Source organism: Vicia villosa, unplaced genomic scaffold (assembly GCF_029867415.1).
Source record: "Vicia villosa cultivar HV-30 ecotype Madison, WI unplaced genomic scaffold, Vvil1.0 ctg.000041F_1_1_1, whole genome shotgun sequence".
Taxonomy (NCBI): Eukaryota; Viridiplantae; Streptophyta; class Magnoliopsida; order Fabales; family Fabaceae; genus Vicia; species Vicia villosa.
This window is the reverse complement of record NW_026704972.1, coordinates 752898-775295: the sequence shown is the minus strand read 5'-3', so window position 1 is coordinate 775295 and position 22398 is coordinate 752898. Positions and strand designations below refer to the sequence as shown.

Below are 22398 nucleotides of genomic sequence, written 5' to 3'. Positions count from 1 at the left end.
ATATATATATATATATATATATATATATATATATATAATCAATGCAATTTTGATTTTTCCTTTTGCTTTACTATATATATATATATATATATATATATATATATATATATATATATATATATATATATATATATATATATATATATATATATATATATATATATATATATATATATATATACCATCAAATTCTATTTTACACATCATCTATTTATATGTTATTTAATTTAAGTATTGTTATATTAAAAAATATATATAAAATAAAAAGAAAAGTTAAAAATAAAAATAAAAAACAAATTAAAAAAAAATCGAAATTTCCACGTGGAATTATAAAAAAAATAAAAAATAAAAAAAATTCCACGTGTGCAGCATATGCACAGTCTGCATTTTTTTACTGTCCACGTAGGTATTTTTTGCCCAAAAAAATGGAATAGGGTCTTTAATGATGGTAATATATTTTGTGAGGTTTGCGCCAAAAATTTTTTTTTAAGGGGGGATAATTCAAAACACGCCTATATGGCAGGGGGCAAAAGTTATTTAACCCTTTAAAATAAGATGGATGAATTGTAAATAAATAATAATAATAATAATAATATGCACGAAAGAAGCTCTAAATAATATGTTTGTCAAATTTTCTCTTAACTATTTATAAAAAATTACATGCACGGCTAAAAAAACACATTTAACCTCATTAATAAAGGGGATTTAACATCGGTTAGAGAGGTGACATAAAGAAGGACGCTATGAAAACTTGTCATACTATTCCTTGATTTTGAAATAATCGAATGGTAAAGTGTTCTTCACATGGATTCGATCTCCAGCTTCAACATTTTTATTACTTTCAGAACTGGATAACACGCCTCCTATTTTCTCTGGATTATTTGAGAAACCGTGGTAATATAGAACAATTATTACTTCGATTTATAATAATAATCGAGGGGAAAACATTATTTTTTATTTATTTTTCTATATTTTGGTTTGAACATGTATTACAGACCAAGGTAATATAGAATAATTATTACCTCGGTTTATAATAATAATCGAGGGGAAAACAATGTTATTTATTTATTTATTTTTCTATATTTTGGTTTGAACATGTATTACAGAACTATATCTTGGCCATTTCGAAAACAGGAACATTATTACAAAACTTATTTTGGCCATTTCTGAAATAAAAATATTGTACTTTTTGTCCATTTTTCAAACAGAAACATTGTACCAAAAATATTCATTGTTTACACAATTTGCAAAGCTAAAATGGCACAGGTACACCATATAATTTTAGAACAAATTAAAACTAACAAATGATGATTAACAACGTTAAATCTTTAGTAAAAAGAGTATAAAAAGATAAATGAGTAAATATGTATTACTAAGTGATATAAAACATTTACTTACTAGTTTTCTCATATCCCCTCTTAATGATCATGACTAATAGCAAACACATCATCATCGAAATCCTTTTCTTCAGATGAGAGACGTACAAGTGTTGCGAAAGACAGGGGTATCAAAATTTAAATCTTAATTTTCATCACTATCATGAATATATTTTTCTTGTAGAACAATTGATCATCTTCTATTAGAAAGATCATTAACATAAAAAAAAACTATTTTTGCTTGGGATGCCAAGATGAATGGTTTGTTCCTATAAGATGCATTTCGAAGATCAACCCGTGTGAATCCTAATTCACGGGTTTCTACACCAGTGTTGCTGTCAATTCACTTGCACTTAAATAAAGACACTTCAAAAGTAACAAAATCAATCTCCATAATCTCCTCAATGACCCCAAAGTACACTCTAGATGTCAGTGCATGATTCTTATCTTTCGAACTAGAGAAGTAAATGGATTCAACTTCAACCATAACCCCACTATTTTGCACGGTACTACGACCATCCTTTGATTTTGTGTAAAATGGATATTTAGTAATATCATATGTACTCCAAGTTATTACATTAAACTTAGGCATATGTGACACCCATTTAATTGTCTCTGATGCATTACTCTATTTAGAAACCCTTTCATTAAACCAAGTTAAGAAAGTTTTGTTATGCTTTGCCAACAACATTTTTTCACTCATGTAGGGAAATTTTTTCTTGATAATGGTCAAGTAAGGTTGAACTTCACTAAGATTATTCAATATATACAAATGTGCTTGAAGAACTACATCTCTGTCAAATGTCATAACATTTAAACATATTGAATACCTTTACCATCATATCTTTCATCATGACGAGACTCGAGAATTCCTATAGAGTTCGCTTCTGACAAATAGTTTGTACAAAAATCAATAGCTTCTTCTATGATGTACCATTCAATGGTAGGAGCTTCCGGATATTGATGATTCTTTGTATACCCTTTAAAGATTTTCATGTATCGCTCAACCGGATACATCCACCGTAAATAAACTGGACCACAAATTCTAATTTATCTTACTAGATGAAAAATTAAGTGAATCATAATGTCAAAAAATGACGGAGGGAAAAATATCTCTAATTGACATAAGATAATTGCAGCCTCTTGTTCCAACTCATCTAAATTTTCAGGTTCAATGACTTTATTACATATAACATTGAAGAATAAGCACAATCTGGTTATAGTTACCCTTATATTTTTTGGTAGAATGCCACGAATAGTCATTGGTAGAAGTTGTTACATCAAGACATGACAATCATGAGATTTTAGCCAACTAATTTGAGAATATTCATTGACACATGTTTCTTCACATTTGATGAGTACCCTTGGGGAACTTTAATACCCTGCAAACAATCACAAAACTTTTTTTAGACAGAGTGTGACGTGTTGAGGAAAATATGTTACATTTCCTATATCATTTCGGGCTAACTCTTGTCGTATACCCATCACCAACATATCTTCACAGGATTTCTTAGTATCTTTTGTCTTGCCTTTAATGTTTAGAAGTGCTCCAATCGAACTATCATATACATTTTTCTCCACATGCATCATATCAAGACAATGTCTTACATCGGGCTAGACTAATATGGAAGATCAAAGAACACCAACTTCTTTTTCCAAATATTTTTCTCCACGAGTCCTTTTCATTTCTTTCCAAAGACAACATTAATGGGTTGTTGTCTTTTATGAACTTCCTTCATGGTTAAGGGCTTTAGAGCGATATCAAACTCTTATTTTTCATTAAAAGTCTTCCGTAATATACAATATGGATGATTATGTCTTAGAAATTTTCGATGCCCAAGGTAAACAATATTTTCCCCATTTTTTAATTGATGGAAGAATTTTTTTAATAGATGGAAGCATTTATCATTTTCATATATTGGACACACTTTATGTCCATTGACACTGTACCCAGATAAACTATCGTATGTAGGAAAGTCATTGATTGTGCAAAACAACATGTCACACAACTTAAAGTTATCACATGTATACGCATTATCAACATCCACATCTTCTTCCCACAAAAATTTTAAATCTTGAATCAATGGCGTTAAATAAACATTTATGTCGTTCCCTGGTTGTTTTGGACCCAAAATCATCATTGATAAATCATATATTTGCGCTTCCAGCACAACCACGAAGGTAGGATGTAAATTATGAGAAGAACATGTCATAAAGTATGGTTAGTACTCAAATCACCAAATAGGTTCATTCCGTCGGTAGCAAGTCCAAGCCTAAGGTTCCTTGCCTCAAGGGAAAAATCTGTAAACAATGTATCAATTTTCTTCAATTGTAATGAATCAGCTACATACCATCTTTCATCTGCATACCATCTAGTATTCTTTGTGTCATTTAAATTAGCAAACTGTCTCTTGAACCTTTGAATTATCGATAGGTATGTCATCACCTTGGAAGGAACACCCTTTCTAGTAACACCATCATCATCTTCAGCGCCATTGTCCTCCTTCTTGTAGTGTACTCCCCACACCTCGAGTGATCCTTCAAGTTTTCATACTCTTTCCTATATAATACGTAATCATTACGACATGTTTGTATTTTGACATAGTTTAAATCCATTGGACACAATATCCTCTTAGCTTCATAATTACGGTTCGTTAACGTGTTACCTTCTAGAAGCATTTCTTGCAATAATTCAAGCAATCTGGTAAAACTTTTATCCGTCCACCTACCTCTTTCCTTAAGATTAAATAGTTTTAACAATGCTAACAATCTTGTAAAAATTTTGCATCACAGATATAACGACTCTTCAAGGTATCTTTGCAAAGTGTTTTCCACATGAGCTTTCTTAAAAGCATATACTCCAATATTACGAATCATATCTTCTAGAGTATCATTGATAAATGCATCATCTTCAACTCTATGTGACGTGACCTTTTTTGTCACTTCACTATGCCATATCCATTTTGTGTAATTTTGAATAATTCCATCACAACCTATATGATTGAATATAGTATCCCTTCGATGTTTTGGTGTATTTTGGCAAATTTTACAGGGACACCAAAAAATATCATTATCATCAAGTTTTTTTTTTCAAATTCAAGAAATAGAATCAATCCATTCTCAAGCGCATGACTTAATCTATTGGCTCTCATCCAACTACGATCCATAATCAGATACAACTTTTGAAAGTAAAATAAAAACGAACATTCTAAAATAATTCAACAATAACAATAAACAACAACTACAAATACCTGAAAAACAACACTACATTATACACTAAGTCTAAAAAATCATGACAATAACAATAACTACAAATACTTGAAAAATAACACTACATTATACCCTAAGTCTCAAAAACCTTGACAATAACAACAACAACAACGATGACGGCGACAACGACAACTACAACAACAACTACAACAACGACAATAATAAGTACAAATACATTAACAATAATATGGAGAGTTTTACATACTGTAAACTTGATGAGTAAAAAAAGTGTTGGTTTGAGGTTCGAGCTTCCTTCTTCCTTGGAGAATAATGGTGTTTCAGTTTGTTAGGTGGAGAAAGAAGTGTTTTAGTTCGTTAGGTGGAGAAGAATGATGTTCTGTTTGCTAGGGCGTAAATACTTAATGAAACTTAACATTCTCTTGAGTGAGTAAAATATTGTTTAGAGATTACATTTCGGTTTTCAGAAAAACTCAGAGAATATAACCGAGGTAAACATTGCGTTCAATTTAATTAAATTAAATATTAATCAACATTTAATGCCAGTTTTCTAAAAAATTGATGGATAAGATGATTTATAAAATAAATTCGAAATTTTGGTTCTAAATAAAGCATAAATTTGCAAGAGTTAGGAATCGAAGCTCAAGCCCTAAGCTACATATCTTGCCGGTTTTCTACAAAACAGAGGGATAAGATTAATCTTTTTTTTAAAAAAGTGTTTTAAGTCATTTGATATCATATTTTCATTGGCTAATGTGAAAACTTTGTCATGAAATATATTATTTGTAGTTGTAATGTTTGATTTATTTACTAAAAGTGATATCTCTGCATCAAGCATGACAACATAACTTGCACGTACCCATAGGTAGCCACTTGAATCCGCCCCGAATTTGACAGGAAAACCCCATTTTGATTGGGTTCAAGCTCATGTTTAGGTTTTTCCGATTACAAAATATGAATATGGGTTGGATAATAAGGACACTAGTATCCACTATGAGTCCACCCCGTTTATTTTATTTTATACTTTATTATTTAGTTTTAATAATTTCGAATATTAAATATGCGGTTAAGGTTTTGATATTTTTATTTTTATTTATCATTTAAAATATTTGAAATGTATGTATGGAATTTTTTGTGATTGTGTTGTTATATTATTTTTAATGTAATTTGATTTTGAAAAAAATAAATATTTTTATTAAAAAATTGATTTCACTAAATGGATGGTGGCAGAGCGAGCATACGAAACCCAAACCGAACCCGTTTGGGACGACCTTGGGTTTTAAATTTTCATCTCTGTTGGAGATTAGGGTGGAGAACAAAGATTGTTTTGGAATTTAGATTTATGTTTGGAAGAGGTAAAAACTGTCTCAGGTCCGCTCCATTGTCATGCCTACTCTGCAGTGGCGGAGCGACACCAAAAATTATGAGGGCCCGATGTAAAAGACATATCGCTATTTAATCAATTTAAATAATTAATTTTTATCTATAATAATAATTAAAAGGAGTACATTTTAATTATTACATTTATATTATATATTTTTTTATGCTATAGTAATTTCATTTTTAATATTTTTAATTATAAAACATGAATTTAAGTTTATTTAAGCTTTAAAAAAATAAGTTAAACTCTTGTCATGCACATATTTTTCCAAAAGAAAATAAAAAGTACCTGATAAGGATTTGATAGCATGATCTTTAGCTACAAAAATAATTCTATTATCAAATTTTAGGTTTTGAATAAATGATGTATTTGGACTATATATAGACTGCATATATCAATTATTCAATGAATTTAAAGAATAAAATTTGCTTAAAGAATGGAAGGAGTACTCAACTACCATGTCAATCTAAACAATACGTTAATTATATGCATGTTATTATTATAAATTTACTCTGAAAGATAAATTATATATTTAACTTGAAATTTTAAAAAATATTAAAAAATTTAGGAGGGCCATGACCATCCCTATCACAAGGAAGCTCCGCCTCCGTATGTCTGATCTTATAACAGTGACATGTATCAGAAGATTCTATTGATTTATTCTTGAATTAGAGATATTTTTAGTCTTGAAACAGTGATATACATAAGTTTATATGTTAACCTATTAGTTTACTCTTGAACCGATTTGAAAAGAAAAGTCTAACTTATTCATAAAAAATGATATGTTAGATCTTGAAATAGTGATATATAAGTTTGTCTCTCAATCTATTCAATCTATAAATTCCACTTTAAAGTGCTTTTTTTCAGCTCCTGAAGGACCAGATTTCTACCAGAAAGAATTTACCTAAGAATGAGATATCTAGTATTTTAAAAGGGTGTCTCTTGACCTTTCTAGTTGAGGACTTGTGAAATTTTGGATCAAACTCTAGTTTAAAGAAGGGTGTAGCTTATTGATTCGACAGAAATTAAGCATGATGTCGAAGTGTGTTCACATTCTAATGTCGAAGTCTTGCATACTGTAGTTGAAGTACGCTTAAACATGTAGTAGTCGAAATGCTAGGATTGTTAGCATATCGAATCAGGCCAATTTTTTTAGCCCAATTGTTTAAGTTAGCTTAGTATTCTATAAATAGACTAGTTCTCTCAGGTTATTGAGATAGGTTGCTTGTTTTTATTCACTTGTAAGCTTTGAACCCTTTTTGAGTAAGTGAATAGTAAAACAGTTATAATCAATCCTTATTTTCTTCTTCTTATTCTCTCTACTCTCTCTTTAGTGAAAACCTAATATGATTTCTTGTGTTTGTTCAAGAAACATAATCTTTCTCATAGTTTTGGTTTGTTCTTAACGCCACTCTTTTAAAATAAACGGGTGCGGTGAGCATGGAGAAGAAGATATCGTCAAGAAAGTATGAGATTGAGAAATTCATCAGTGTAAATAATTTTGTTTTCTAGCGCTGGAAGATGCAAGTCGTACTGGTTCAGCAAGGCTTGCTAGAAGCGTTGAAGGGCGCTGTAACATGGATGTTGCGCTAATAGAGAAGGATAAATGAATATGGTAGAGAAATCCCACATCGCCATCATATTGAGCCTTGGTGATAAGTTTCTTCGGCAGGTGTTGAAGAAGAAGACGGCGGCATATGTGTGGATGATAGTTGAAAGTTTGTACATGACCAAATCGTTGGTTAATTGCCTCTACCTGAAGCAAGCTTTGTATTCATTCAAAATGAGTGAAGATAGAGTCTTGACAAAGCAGTTGGATACGTTCAACAAGGTGATTCTTAATATAGAGAATATCGAGGTTAGTATTGATGATGAATATCAAGTGCTGTTATTATTATGTTATTTACCTAAGTCTCTTGCTCACTTCAAAGAAAGTCTCTTGTATGGAAGAGATTCGTTGACCTTTGAAGAAGTTTGATCTGCCTTGTACTTTAATGATTTGAATGAACGAATGGAGCATAAGCCATCATCTGTTGCTGAAGGTTGTAAGTGGTTTAATATATATGGTGTCCGCAAAACATATGTCAAAGACTAAGCTATGGCACAAAAGACTTAGCCATGTCAGTGAAAAGGGCCTGGTTGAATTGTCGAAACAAAATCTGCTATGTAGGGAAAGGTCGAAAAATTGGAATTTTGTTAACCTTGTATATTTGGTAAATCCTGTAGGGTGAAGTTTAACAAAGGTAAACAAAGAACTCATGGATCCCTTGATTATATTTATGTTGATCTTTGGGGGCCTGTAAAGCACTCAGGTGCAAGGTATTTTTTATCCATAGTTGATGATTATTCCAGAAAGTCATGGGTATCCATTTAGGAAACTAAAGATGAAACTTTTGAAAATTTTAAAAGTTGGAAGACACTGGTCAAAAACCAAACTGGCAAGAAGGTGAGGAGGCTGAGAATAGACACTGGTCGTGAATTTTGCAATAAGGCATTGGACATCTATTGTGTTGTGTCTGGTATTACAAGGCATAGAACTACTGCAGGTACTCCCGAACAAAATAGTTTAGTTGAAAGGTTTAATTGAACCATTTTGGAAATAGTTAGATACATACTGGTTAGTGTTGAGTTGAAGAATGTGTTTGGGGCTAAGGGTATTTGGACAGCAACATATATGATAAATAGACGTCCGTTGACTGCCTTGGGGAAGAAAACACCTGAAGAAGTCAGGTCGAGACATCCACCTAATCTAGATAGACTTAGAGTATTTGGTTGTGTATTCTATGCTCACATTAGACAACACAAGATCGAACCTAGAGCACTAAGATGCATGTTCATGGAGTACCTTAAATGAGTCAAAGCTTATAGGTTGTGGTGCCTAAATCCATGTCACACGAGGTGTATCACAAGTCAAGAAGTAGTTTTCAATGAATTAGAAATGGCATTCAAGAAAATTGATGATGTTGGTTGAAATGTAGAAATCTCTAAAGAAGAGCTGTAACAGGAAGAGATTTTTGTTGAGGTGGAGCATAGTGATGTTGAATTGCATAACCCATATGAAGTCGAAGAAGAAGCCCAAGTTGCTTATGAAGGTGAGGAGACTAATAATGATTACCTGCGGGATAGAAACATGCCGAGAAGAGTCATTAAGCCACCTCAGAGACTTGGCTATGCAAACCTTATAGCCCTTGCCTTAATCTCTGCAAGTGAGGTTTTTGATGAAGATCCTAGAGGCTACAAGAAAGTAGTGAGGAGTCAAAATAAGACTTGATGGCTAAAAGCCATGGATGATGAGATATAATCTTTTCACGATAATAACACTTAGGAGCTGATCGAGAAACCTGCAGGGGGCATATAAGTCTGATGTAAGTAGATTTTCAAGGTTAAGGAAGGATTCGAAGAACTGATGTCAAAAAGATACGAGGCAAGGTTGGTTGCTAAGGGATTCACTCAGAAAGAAGAAGTTGACTTCAATGACGTATTCTCACCTGTTGTGAAGCATAAATCCATTAGAATGTTTTAAGCCATGGTGGCTAAGTTCGACCTAGAACTTGAACAGATGGATATGAAGGCCGCTTTCTTGTATGGTGATCTAGATGAAACAATCCTGATGTGGAAACCTGGAGGGTATATAGAAAAGGGAACGTAAGATTATGTGTGCAAGTTGAATAGGTCGTTATACAGCCTGAATAAATCTCCTCGATAAGTTCATGGCACACATAGGTTTCACTAGGAGCCAGTTCGACCACTTTGTTTACTTTAGAATTCGACCTAGAAATTCACTTGTTATTTTGTTGCTTTACGTGGATGATATTCTCATAGCAAGCAAGTGTTTAAGGATATAGTAAAGGTGAAGGTTGACAATAAGGAGTTCGAAATGGAGGATTTGGGAGCTGCGTCTAGGATTCTTGGGATTAACATCCAGAGAGATAGAAAGCAGTCGAGATTATGCTTATCTAAAGAGACATACCTATAGATGATTCTCGACAAGTTTGGTATGTGGAATTCAAAGCTTGTTGAGACACCAAAAAATCCTTAGTTCAAGCAGAGTACGACTTAAACTCGTAGTATTGAAGTCGAAAGAGCCTATATGAATAGTTTTACATATGATAGTATGGTAGGTTCTTTGATGTATGATATGGTATTTACGAGGCCAAACATACCGTATGGAGCGAACCTTATAAGCAAGTATATGTCCAATCTTGGAAAAGCATACTGACAAGCATTGAAGTGGATTCTAAGGTACCTAAATGGGTCTCTAAGTAGAGTCCTAGTTTATGATGGAGCTTTTGGTGATGATATTAAAGTAGAAATCGAAGGATATGTCGAATCTGATTATGCGGGTTGTATGGAATCCAAAAACTATTTCTAGATATGTGTCCACTAAGTTTTACACAACAATCAGTTGGAAAGAGACACTTTTGAAGGTTGTTGGCTTATCAACCACTGAAGCGGGATATATTACCCTCACTAAAGTTGTGAAAGAAGCATTGTGGCTTGAAGGTTTTTCTAAGGAGCTGAAACTTCAAGGTCGAGTTATCACTGTTAAATGTGATAGTCAAAGTGCTATACATTTGTCGAAGAATTCATCTTATCATGAGCAAACCAAGCACATCGATGTGACGCTGCATTTTGTTTAAGAAATAATATAGCATGGGGAAGTCAAAGTGTTGAAGGTTTGGACAGATCTCAATGTTGCTGATATGATCACCAAGACATTGCCAATCTGCAAGTTTTTCCACTATATGTAGTTGATAAAGCTGCATGAAGAAAGCTAGTGTGTTCCCTTGATGTTGTAGAGTTTGCTCCAAGGTGGAAATTTATGAAATTTTGGATCGAACTCTAGTCTCGACAAGGGTAGCTTCTTAGTTCGACAAAGATTAAGCATGCTGTCAAAGTTTGTTTATATGTTGATGTCGAAGTCCTGCATGCTATAGTTGAAGTACTCTCAAGCATGTTATATGCGAAATGCTAGGATTGTTAGCATATCAAATTGGGCCTGTTTATTTGGCCCAATTGTTTAGGTTTTCTTGTATCTTAAGTTATCTTAGTAGTATATAAATAAACTAGTTCTCTCAGGTTGTTAGGAGAGGTTGGTTGTTGTTATTTACTTGTAATCTTTGAATCCTTATTGAGTAAGTGAATAGTAAAATAGTTATAACCAATCCTGATTTTCTTCTTTTTCTCTCTTCTCTCTTTTTAGTGAAAACCTAATAGGATTTCTAATGTTTGTTCAAAAAACTCAATCTTTCTCATAATTTTGGTTTGTTCTTGACGACAATCCATTACAATAGGACTCTAGAGTCGTCCTCTCATTTTTTTGACTTGTGATTTACTAGTATTTGTTTGTTTATAGGATTTTTCAGTTCCTTGGGTTGGTATGTAGTTTTATCTAAAGATTTAATGACCCTTTTTTAGATGTTTTTCCCGCTTACTAGTTTGTCTAGGCTTAGTGGGTGTCTTATGATTTGGCATGCAGTGATCATGTTGATTTAGAAATCTCAGAATGATATAGTCATTACTACAAATAATATATTTTATAATAACTTAGGGACAAGAGTCACGTTTTAATTTTTTTTAAATACCATATATTCCCTCGGCTGATAATGAAAACTGAGGAGAAAAATAACTCAGTGACTTATTTCATTTTGCAGTGACACCTTCCTTCATATTTTATTTTTAAATAAAAAACAAATCACTTTTCTACCACCTGAAATGTTAGACTTTTCACCTGGATAAAAATTTCCAACCCTGGTGAAGTAGCTTACTCTATATCTTAGCTTGTAGGTCTATTGGGTTTCACTTACCTAAAATAACACATCCAGAATTCTAATGAAGTTTATCATCTTCATTAACAACTAAAGTCCTAAACACATATCATCCTAAACTCATTTACCATCATATCATAGCTCCATATCCATATCTTTTCCAACTTGTAAAAAGTAAAGAAATACAAAGATGATATATGTTTAGGGCTTTCGTTCGACACTTGCAAGAAGGAAAGATCAAAATCATTTATTTGACTTCTTCACATTTGCAATGCGTGAAACATCACTACTCATGTTACATTAATGTTCTTATTGTTGTAATAATTGTTGAGACCATAAATCCTAGAGGTTTAATATTGTTGTTGTTATTATTGTTTAGACTGAGATTGAGTATTATATGTTGCTGTTTTATTGAGATAAGTAAATATAGGTTTATTATTGATGATGTCGTAGTTTTGTTGATATTGAGATTATTGTTTTTGAGTTGTTATTTAGTGTTATTGTTTAGATTGAGATTGAATGTTATATGTTGTTGTTTTTGTTAAAATAAATACGTAATAGATTTATTGTTGATGTTGTTGTAGTTTTGTTGCAATTGAGATTGTTGTTTGATGTTGTTGTTGTAACTTTGTGTCATACCCCAATATTTGCCCATCATATTTCAAGCTATCTTGATCCACCTGACTTTCAAATGCTCAAGAACTATGCAAGAATTGGGCCCACTTACCTGTCTCCTAAGCAAAAGCCTCTGACTAGGGTTTTGTTTCTTTCCAAGAAGAATCAGGTTCTGTAACCTCTAGTGGACCTTATGGCCTCTCATATACTTCAAAGTCTCCTCATGCTAATTTTCAAGCTCGGATTCACAAGATTGCTCAATCAATTGCTCAGATAGTCAACAGTCGACTAGTTTGACCTAAAAGTCAACTATGGTCAAATCACAGTCAAAACTCCTGATTTTTTGTCAACATAAACATTTTTAAGTTACATTCATCATTTGATCAAGAGTTGATCATGATTCATCAAGGAAAGCTCAGAAATCAATAAAACACACAGTTTCTAAATTAGGGTTTTGTAGGAGAAAGTCAACTGAAATTTGACCAGACATAACTTTTACATGGTTCATCATAAATTTCCCAACAAAAGCTCCTATTTAAGGAAATTGAATTCTCTACAACTTTGTCTCTCTAAAGCCAAGGCCAAAAATGCTTCATTTGGGAGATATGAGCCAAAACATTACAGGTCCTTCTAGAAGCCCGCAAAAAGCATTTTTTGTCAAAGCCTATATCTTCAATATAAAGTACTCAAGTGCAAAAAAGGTTCCAAACTGGCTTGTAGAGGACATCTTGGGCTTTCCAAAAAGTCCTAAAACATCTTCATATGACAAATATTGAAGGAGTTATGACTTGCTAAACTTGGGTAAATTTCAAGGAATACATAAAAGTCATTGTGAACAAACTTGATTCTTTTGACTATTGGGCTTAGGTTCTTGGACTCCAAGCATGTTCATGATCCATTATAAGGCCCATGACACCATCCTTTTATTTTGAGTTTATTCATTTAAATTCTTAAATAAAGTAAATATATGATATAAAACATAAAAGATATGGTATTGGCTTATTCTTTGATCAAATATTGGATGAATATTGGAGCTTAACTCAAGGAAATTCGTAGGAAATAATTGAGGCAAGACAGGTTTCAAAAATAGAAAGATTTGCACTAATTTCAAATCAGATATTCTCACATGCCAATGATTGATTGTTTCAACTTCTTTTGACCTAAAAACCACCCATATAAATAGCACAACAATATCATAAGCTAGGGGAACAAAATTAGGAGTGGAGAAATAGGATTCAAAGCTTCCAAACATTCACAAAACCAGGGCAAGTGTGAAACTTCTGGGCAGCCGTTCTTTACGAATTCCAAGCACATCATCATCATCTCAGGGATACCAGGAGCGATTCCCCATCCTTGGTGAAGCCCAGAACCTGTCAGAATCTCCCCACCAAGCAAGCCATATGATAATGTTTTCTTCAAATCGATTTCATTATTCCCTGCATTATTAATAACTTGTGTTTGCTCAGACATGATCAATAGGTCATTTAGGATAGGTCCACTTGATTACATGGAATCTGGAACGTCAGAATGTGCTTGTGCCATTGATGAATCCGTTGGAGCTTTTTTCTTCGAACCATGCTTTACAGGACTTTTTGGCCGAAGATAACCCTGAATTTGAACTCAGAACAGGTTTTTACGTAGGTCTGGGTTAGCTTTGCTCTTGTTCATTGAGTTTTTGCAGGTGTTGGGGGTCGCAGCCATGAAAGAAGAAGAACCTGCAGAAAAATACGTAGGTAAGGTCGCAGGTATGTTCGCTTGTAATTCCGTAAGTAAAAGGAGGAAGATGATGAACAATTCATGGAGACCGTTGGACCGCCTGCGTGTCTGCATTCCATTCGCCAGTCAACTCTCACAATCTCTCTCCACGCGTGCACTGCATTAATTGGCTAGTCAACGTTTCAACATTCTCTCCCCACGTCTGATTGGACGACGTGTGACGCAGTGGGATCCACATTGGCCATTGAAGCGTGTTTTAATATTTATTATTTGTGTATGATTTTATTTACAGCGAGGGAAGACAGAGCAATTGGCAGATTACATTGGTTGGGGGGCTAAGATACCTGAGTTCGATCCCCAGGTTTTACAATATTTTTTAAAATCTGTCAAACACGGATCTGGTGCCTTCCATACCTACACACGTACGATACATCGTTGCCTCTCAGCCCTTAGATTGTTGCGCTGATTGGATCCAACGCTTGGGGATACGCAGACACACCATGGAATCTAATAGGCCAACCACACATGATTCCAGCGCCCAGGTTTTATTTCCCTTCATTATTTGCTTATTTTAATTTCTTTTTTCATTATTATTGTTTAAACAGCTTTTTTTAGGGTTTAGTTTTAACTAATGTAGTGTTAGGGTATAATGTAGACATTAGGATTCTATTAATCATTTTAATATTTTAAATAATTAGGATTAATTAGTAACTATTTTTTTTTAGGATTTTAATTTAATCATTTTTAGGCTTAATTTTAATTAAGTATTTTATGTTAAACTAATTAGTAATTAGTTTTAATTAGTTAAGATAACTAACTTAGGGAATTAGGATTAACATTCTTTGTTTTATTTCTTAATTAATTAGTAAATTTAATTTAATAATTAGGTTTTAATTAATTTAATCACCATTTGATAATTAATTTAGTAGTTCATAATTAATTTAGGTTTTAATTAATTTGATAATTAACTTAGGTTTACTCTCACATGTTTTTCAAAGACTAATTTTCCAACGCGATTTTCTCTTCTCACCTCAAATCCATTGATTGTCGCATGCGTGTTTAAGCTCCTATTTATTTATTTTGTTCATTTAATTCTAGAAATTATGTATAGGTCGCTTATTCAATTTTCTATGTAATAGTAATTAGGATTTATTTTCCTCGCACTTTACTTTCCACACATCCCCGACAGGTTTTTATTGTAATTCCCCTAATCCCGAAGCCCTGTAATAGCGTAGGACATTTACGTTTCCGCACTTTATTTTCTGTAAATATATTGACTACATGGTTAGTAAAATAGGGAGTGACAAGACTAAATAACTGGACGTAGCTCATTAATTCAAGATTAAATATCTGAATCTAACACATGATTGTTGCACCCAACACCTTTAGGGTAACTCCTCTTCCGATGCCTTTCGATTAAATAGTCAAGTCCCTCGAATGTAGGGATACCTTAGCACCTGTTTCCTTTGATAAAATTATCATAGTCCCTCGATATAAAGATCATAGTCCCTTCGAGTTGCCTACGATTAAACATGATCTCGTCCCTCGATGTTGCCTCGATAAATGATGATCGTCCCTTCGAATGCTAAGGTATCCTTACTGGTTGCCTACAAATGACTATTCCCATCCTCTCCTAAGACTTCCTACCCTTCTTATGGTATGGATAGCCATATGGCGAACGATGACTCTCGATGACCCGATACATCCAATGAAAAGACTACTTACCCTCCTTATGGTACAGATAGCCCTTTCAAACGAAAATCCTAAGGAACATAAAGACATTAAACTTAGGGTAGGTGCTTTTAACTGCTTACTCACTACTCAAATTCAAATTAATTTTCACACCCCTTTTTTAAATCAATTCAAAAAGGCTACTCTTATTTACAAGCTAAAGTCCTTATTCAAATCTTTTCAATTCACACACGACACCCTTTCAAACAATTCAAACAAACAAGTGAGCTAAGCAATTAAGATCCCATGGATAACCATGGATACAAAGGGTGCTTACACCTTCCCTTTGTATAACCTACCCCCGAACTCAAAATCTTTCAAAGGTCTTTCCTTTTCTTTTTGCCTTTCCTAATTGGATAAAATAAAAGTCGGTGGCGACTCTTGTTATCCGCACATTTCAAAAAAGTCAGTTCTCCCACCGTGTTACACTTTGACAAAGATGATATATGTTTAGGGCTTTCATTCGATACTTGCAGGAAGGAAAGATCAAAATCATTTATTTGACTTCTTCTTCACATTTGCGATACGGGAAACATCACTACTCATGTTACATTAATGTTCTTATTATTGTAATAATTGTTGAGACCATAAATCCTAGAGGTTTAATATTGTTGTTGTTATTATTGTTTAGACTGAGATTGAGTATTATATGTTGTTGTTTTATTGAGATAAGTAAATATATGTTTATTATTGATGATGTCGTAGTTTTGTTGATATTGAGATTATTGTTTTTGAGTTGTTATTTAATGTTATTGTTTAGATTGAGATTGAATATTATATGTTGTTGTTTTAGTTGAAATAAATCCGTAATAGATTTATTGTTGATGTTGTTGTAGTTTTTTTTGCAATTGAGATTAATGTTTGATGTTGTTGTTGTAACTTTGATTGAGATTGAATGTTATATGTTGTTGTTTTTGTTGAGATAAGTACGTAATAGGTATTGTTGATGTTGTTGTATTTTTGTTAAGATTTAGATCGTTGCTTTTGAGTTTAGTGTTGTTGTTATTGTTGTTGTTTAGTTTTTCTATTTAGCAAAGTTTTAAAAGTTATATGTTGTTGTTTAGTTGTTGTAATTGAGTTTGAGATTGAGATTGAGATATTGTTTTTGTGATTCTTAATTTGTGCAGCTTTTATCTTGTTTTATCGAACATGTAAAGAGGACATTAGAGTGACATAAAATACATTTGAGTTTATTATATCTAATGTCAATTTTTTGTTTCACTAATCCCTCTTTAAACATATAACCTTTTAAATTGATTTTGAAAATAATAATATGAAAAAGTAAGTTTTATTTGGAGATACAACTTACACTAATCAATGTTTTACGAGCATCATATAACTCAATATCCATCTCTAGTTCTTTGTTGACAGTTATAATTTTTTTTAATGCTTCTAGTTTTCATTCAACTCTTTCTTTTATTCTTGTCTATTTTGTAAAGCCTAAAATTTTATGCTTCGAAGAATGAATTAGTAGAGAAGGAAGTGTTGAATGAGAAACTTGAAATATTGAACAAAATTCTAACCATCAACGAACGAGAGATGAATAATGAGTTACAATATGCTAGAAAATCATTGATTAGTGTAAGTTGTTATTCAAATATAGCATATTTTTTCATATAATTGTTTTCTAAATCAATTTGAAAGGTTATATGTTCAGTTAGGATTTTGTGAAATAAACAATCCACATTAGATATAATAAACTTATATTCCTCCTAGGCTAAAATCCACAATCGAGGGAAAATGTGTTTTTCGCCTTTTAAAAATTTCTAAATGTTGTGGCTAGGATCGAACTCATGACCATCACACTTTTTTCCTCGGCGAATTTTCAATCGAGGGGTAAAGTGACTCACTTTTAATGAAACCCTTCGTTACCCTATTTAGAAATTTCCATCTGAGAGATTAAAAATATTTTTCGTAATAGTGAGTATTCTGAGGTAAATTTGTGACAATGAAAAACGTGGAATACATGAATATTTTTTTGACTTGAAAATGGTATTGTTGTAGTTCCGTGGAAAACTCTTGTGCTTTCTCGATTTTTTTCAAGAATCTTATCACGCATCTAAGTTAATAAGGGATTAGTGTTTTCGTCCTCCCATTGGTGTGTTCTTCTTGTTCTATTGGAGATCAGTGACTAATTCTTGGCTTGGGAGCTCTACCTTATGTCTTTATTAATTTGGCGCCTCGATTTGTCTTACTTAGGATTTTCTCTTCTCTTTTGTTTTGTTGTTTTTTTTTGCTTGCTTTTTTTTTTCTCTCTTTATTTTGTTTCTATTTTCGTTGGCAATTAGAACCTTTATATTTTTTTAAGTTCTATTGTTTTGGACTCTTGTCTTCAATAACTTTGTTTTATATATATATATATATATATATATATATATATATATATATATATATATATATATATATAGAGAGAGAGAGAGAGAGGAGGGTTATATTTACTCCAAGAGTAAGTTATTATAACTTACTCCAAATCTAGACCATTGATTTTTTTCAATTTAGTGGTTAAAAATAATAGGTAATTAAATGTGGAGAGAAAAAACTATTACTTATTATTTTTAATCATTAGATTTAGAAGAATCAATTGTCTAGATTTGGAGTAAGTTATAATAACTTACTCCTGGAGTAAATATAACCCTCCCCATATATATATTATTTGCTTTTATAAAAAATCTATGAATGTATTGAGTTACTCTTGAACCATAAGCTCATCTACCAATATATTAAGGCTCTATTTGGTAAGACATAATTTTGAACTTATGTCTTATAGTTTATAAATTCAAATAACAATTTAGACTTGTTTGGTAACGGTCTTTTCATCGCTAACTTATAGCTTATTTTACTAGCTTATAGCTTATTTTTTATGCGCTATTTCAAATAGCGTTTTAGCTTATAGCATATATCTTATAATTTTTCTTCTTTTTTATCCTTATTATTTTAGCATAAACTCATTTTTATCCTTTTATAATTTATTTTAATTTTAAATTAAATATTTATGTATTAAATATATTTTATGTCATTTTATATTTATAAGTTACTTGAATCACTAATTTTACCAAACACTTCAATTAGCTTATCATTTATCAGTTTCAACCATCAATCATAAGCTATAAATTATTAGTCATCAGCTATAAGCTATAAGCTAACTTAGCAAAAGTGTATTCAATATTCAATAGTAACAAAAAAATGTAAAAAAAAAAAATTTGTTTAGTAAAACAATTACTCTCTCCGTCTCACAATAAGTATCATCTTTGAGATTTTCAGTTTTTTAAGAAAATTATTAATTTTGTCGATTTCAATAATAAAATAAATTTATTAATAATAAGTAGTGGAGTATTAAATGAATTAGAATACAATAAATAAATTAAGTTAATGGAAAAAAATAATAAGTATCACATTGGTATTTTAATTGAACAAATAATTTGACACAAATAAAAATAAGAAAGAGAACACTATTGTGAAACGAATGAGAGAATAGAATTAAGAGTCAAAAACCCGATTTTTAGGCAAATATTTTTACATTAAATTGCTTAATATATGTACTATCATGAACTTTATGGTCATAGTTATAACTAATAACTACATTCTAATCTGCATTTAAAGTAATGATTATACTACTTAATGCTTGGCGTAATTGTGTCCTCAGAAATAATCCGTTTTAATAGTACACATCAATACTTGTGATACAATTATTACAAGAGATAACGCATATAAATAATTGATACTTCTCTTTATTAGGAATAATAATAAGTATTACGGGGCAACATAAATAATCATCTAATTACCAATAAAATATTGTGCTATTTGTCTTTTAAATTTTAAAAAAATTATTTATATATTTCATATTATTTAATAAATACTTTAGTTGAAAAATATATTTATTTTACCAGCAAATACCCCTCCTTTTAGTTACAGATATACTTGGAAAATCTATTTATTTTACAATTAATACCACTTTTAACTATCGACTCCATGGCAATTTATCTACAAAGATAATTTTGTCATCCTTATCTTCAATTAATCTTGACTAATATTACAATTAAAAGTAATTATTTATTTTAATAAAAAATGTGTTTGATAATACATGTATATACAAAAGTAGCATGTTAGAGAAAAAAAGGAAAAAGAAGAACACAATTAAAGGCGCTAATCTGAGTGGACAGTAATAAAAGTGGTGAATTAGGTTAGAAGAGTTGGGTTGGGGAACCATTATTTTAACAAAAAAGGGTTAGTGCAAAGCTGTATGTGGTAAGACAATACTCGTTTTGTCCAATTATAAATAAAATCTTTAAAAAATTGTTACTTTTCATTTTCAACATAACTTTAACTGAATTTTTTCCAAATCCAATCATACTTTTTAATCAATAATTTTTTCTATTTTAAAATTAATATCAATTTAATTAAAATACAGTTTTTTAAATAAAAATTATTCTTATTTACAAATTATGCTATCAAATTATTATTATTATGTAAACAATTTATAAAATGTTATATAATTTTTCATCACCATAATAATAATAATAATAATAATAATAATAATAATAATAATAATAATAATAATAATAATAATAATATATTAATATGTGTCAATTAAATTAAATAAATTTAAGTTACTGATTTACACAGTTCAATTTCTAGAGCCAATATATTTACATTTATGTATTAATGTGAATAAGTTTTTAATATTTATAAAGTATTTTTTTTTAAATAAAATAAAACTTATGAAATTGTTTTATATTTTTATAACTTTATTATATTTATTAATTTGTGTACAAAATACTTAAACAAATTAGATTATTATTATTTTTTACTTCATATTTATTGTAATATACATACAACAATAATTAATAAAATTATTACTCTTTTATTTCATTTATTATTTTATATTAAATAATTAAATATAATAATTATAATGGAACGAGGAAGAATCATTTGTTTGTTTATTTACCTAATAAAAGGTATACAATTAAGGAAGGAAAAAAATATAAAAAAAGTAGAGAGATAATGGAGGAAAAAGAAGGCACATAAATTGTTGATAATACTAGTTGGGTTCCTTTGATATGAGGAATCCATGTCGTCCAAACACTTGAGACAAAAAATGTGAGAAGAGAAAAGCAGAGTGAGTTAGCTTTAGGAGCCAGAAAAGGAGATTTCAAAACATGCTTAGGAAATTGCGTGGTTACTACTACTAACTACTAACCCAACCTATAACCTAATTCTACTTTCTCTCTCTCTTAGTTTATGTCTATATTTAGCGTTTGAATTTATGTTCAGGGTGCATTCTCAACCCCACAATATTCTTCCTTCTTTTCCTCTTCTCACTATTATTAGCCACACCTTAATCTTCAAATACTAGTTTTATGCCAATTCTGTAGGGTTTTTCTCTTGTGGGGCTTTCTAACCCTTTTCATTATGACCTACCCTCTCAAACCACAATATATACCTCATTCTCTTCTCTTCATTCACTTCACATTTCTCTTCTCATCACTCTCTCTTCCTTTCTTTCTCACCCAAATCCACCTTCATCTTCTTCACTATCCATTTCTTACAACTCTACAAAAAAAATTCTACCACCTTATTTACTAAGTAGAGATTTTTTAGGGTTTAATTTTGTTTTTCATTTTGATGCATCTGATCATCATGCATACATGCATGACTATATGCCTGGCTCCCTGTATGCCATATACGAAGCTTATTGAAACATCAATAACCGTTGTGGATGGCGTACGGGAAGCCAAGCATATTCCATATCTACAAACATGGAGATCATCATCAATAAAATCAAAATCTTGATCTATAGTAATACTCTCTTTTTTCTTAATTTTGTTTTAATTGTATTATTACTAACCAATCTTGATTGTAGCAAGCAAGAGAGTACTCACGGCATTGTCATTTTCAAGGTTACAGAAGAAAGGTATTTTTTCATTTTCTTTGATTTGTTGTGATGCATGATATTCGATTTGCAGAGAGCGTTAACATAGGGAACATGCATATAATTTTTCTTTTTTTTAATTAATTTAATTTAATTATTTATTTATTTATTTGATTTGGTCTAATAGTAATGATTTCTCTACAGTTGTAAGGAGGCACGAGAAAGGAACAACAAGAGGAAGTTACGGAAAAAAGAACTGTTGGTGACAGTTAATCAATTACTGCTAACATGGAAGTTATGAATGTTATTATTATATTCTTGTTTCACTGTCTATCTCATGGACATTTCATATGACCTTGTTATTTTACCAACAATGCCCTAAAAAAACCAAGATTTACTGTTTCTTCTCAGATGTTACTGTTATTAATTTTCATTTATTATGGTTGATTTGGAATTTTTTTTTTGTCTGATAAATGCTTATGGGAATTGGTAATTGATTTCATTGATATGTTGTCTAAAAAATGGTTTTTGATTTAGGGGTTTTTTCATGGCACTATAATTTACTTTGAAATATATATAATAGTACTAATCTAGGTCATATTTTTTTATAGATAAATCTAATTAATTTACTAATTAAGTTAGTTTTTAGGTTCTGAATTTTGGACTAAGTTCTTAAATTTATTTGGTGTTTCTTAACTCAATAGCAACCAAGCT

At 31.1% G+C, this 22398-nt stretch overlaps 1 long non-coding RNA gene across 1 annotated transcript; it reads left to right on the top strand.

Moving 5' to 3' along the window:
- Window positions 1-20841: 20841 nt before the first annotated feature.
- On the top strand, window positions 20842-22094 carry LOC131622728 (uncharacterized). Its single transcript, XR_009289986.1, has 2 exons — window positions 20842-21726; window positions 21889-22094. It is a non-coding gene; the product is annotated as an uncharacterized LOC131622728 (long non-coding RNA).
- The last annotated feature ends 304 nt before the right edge of the window (window positions 22095-22398 follow it).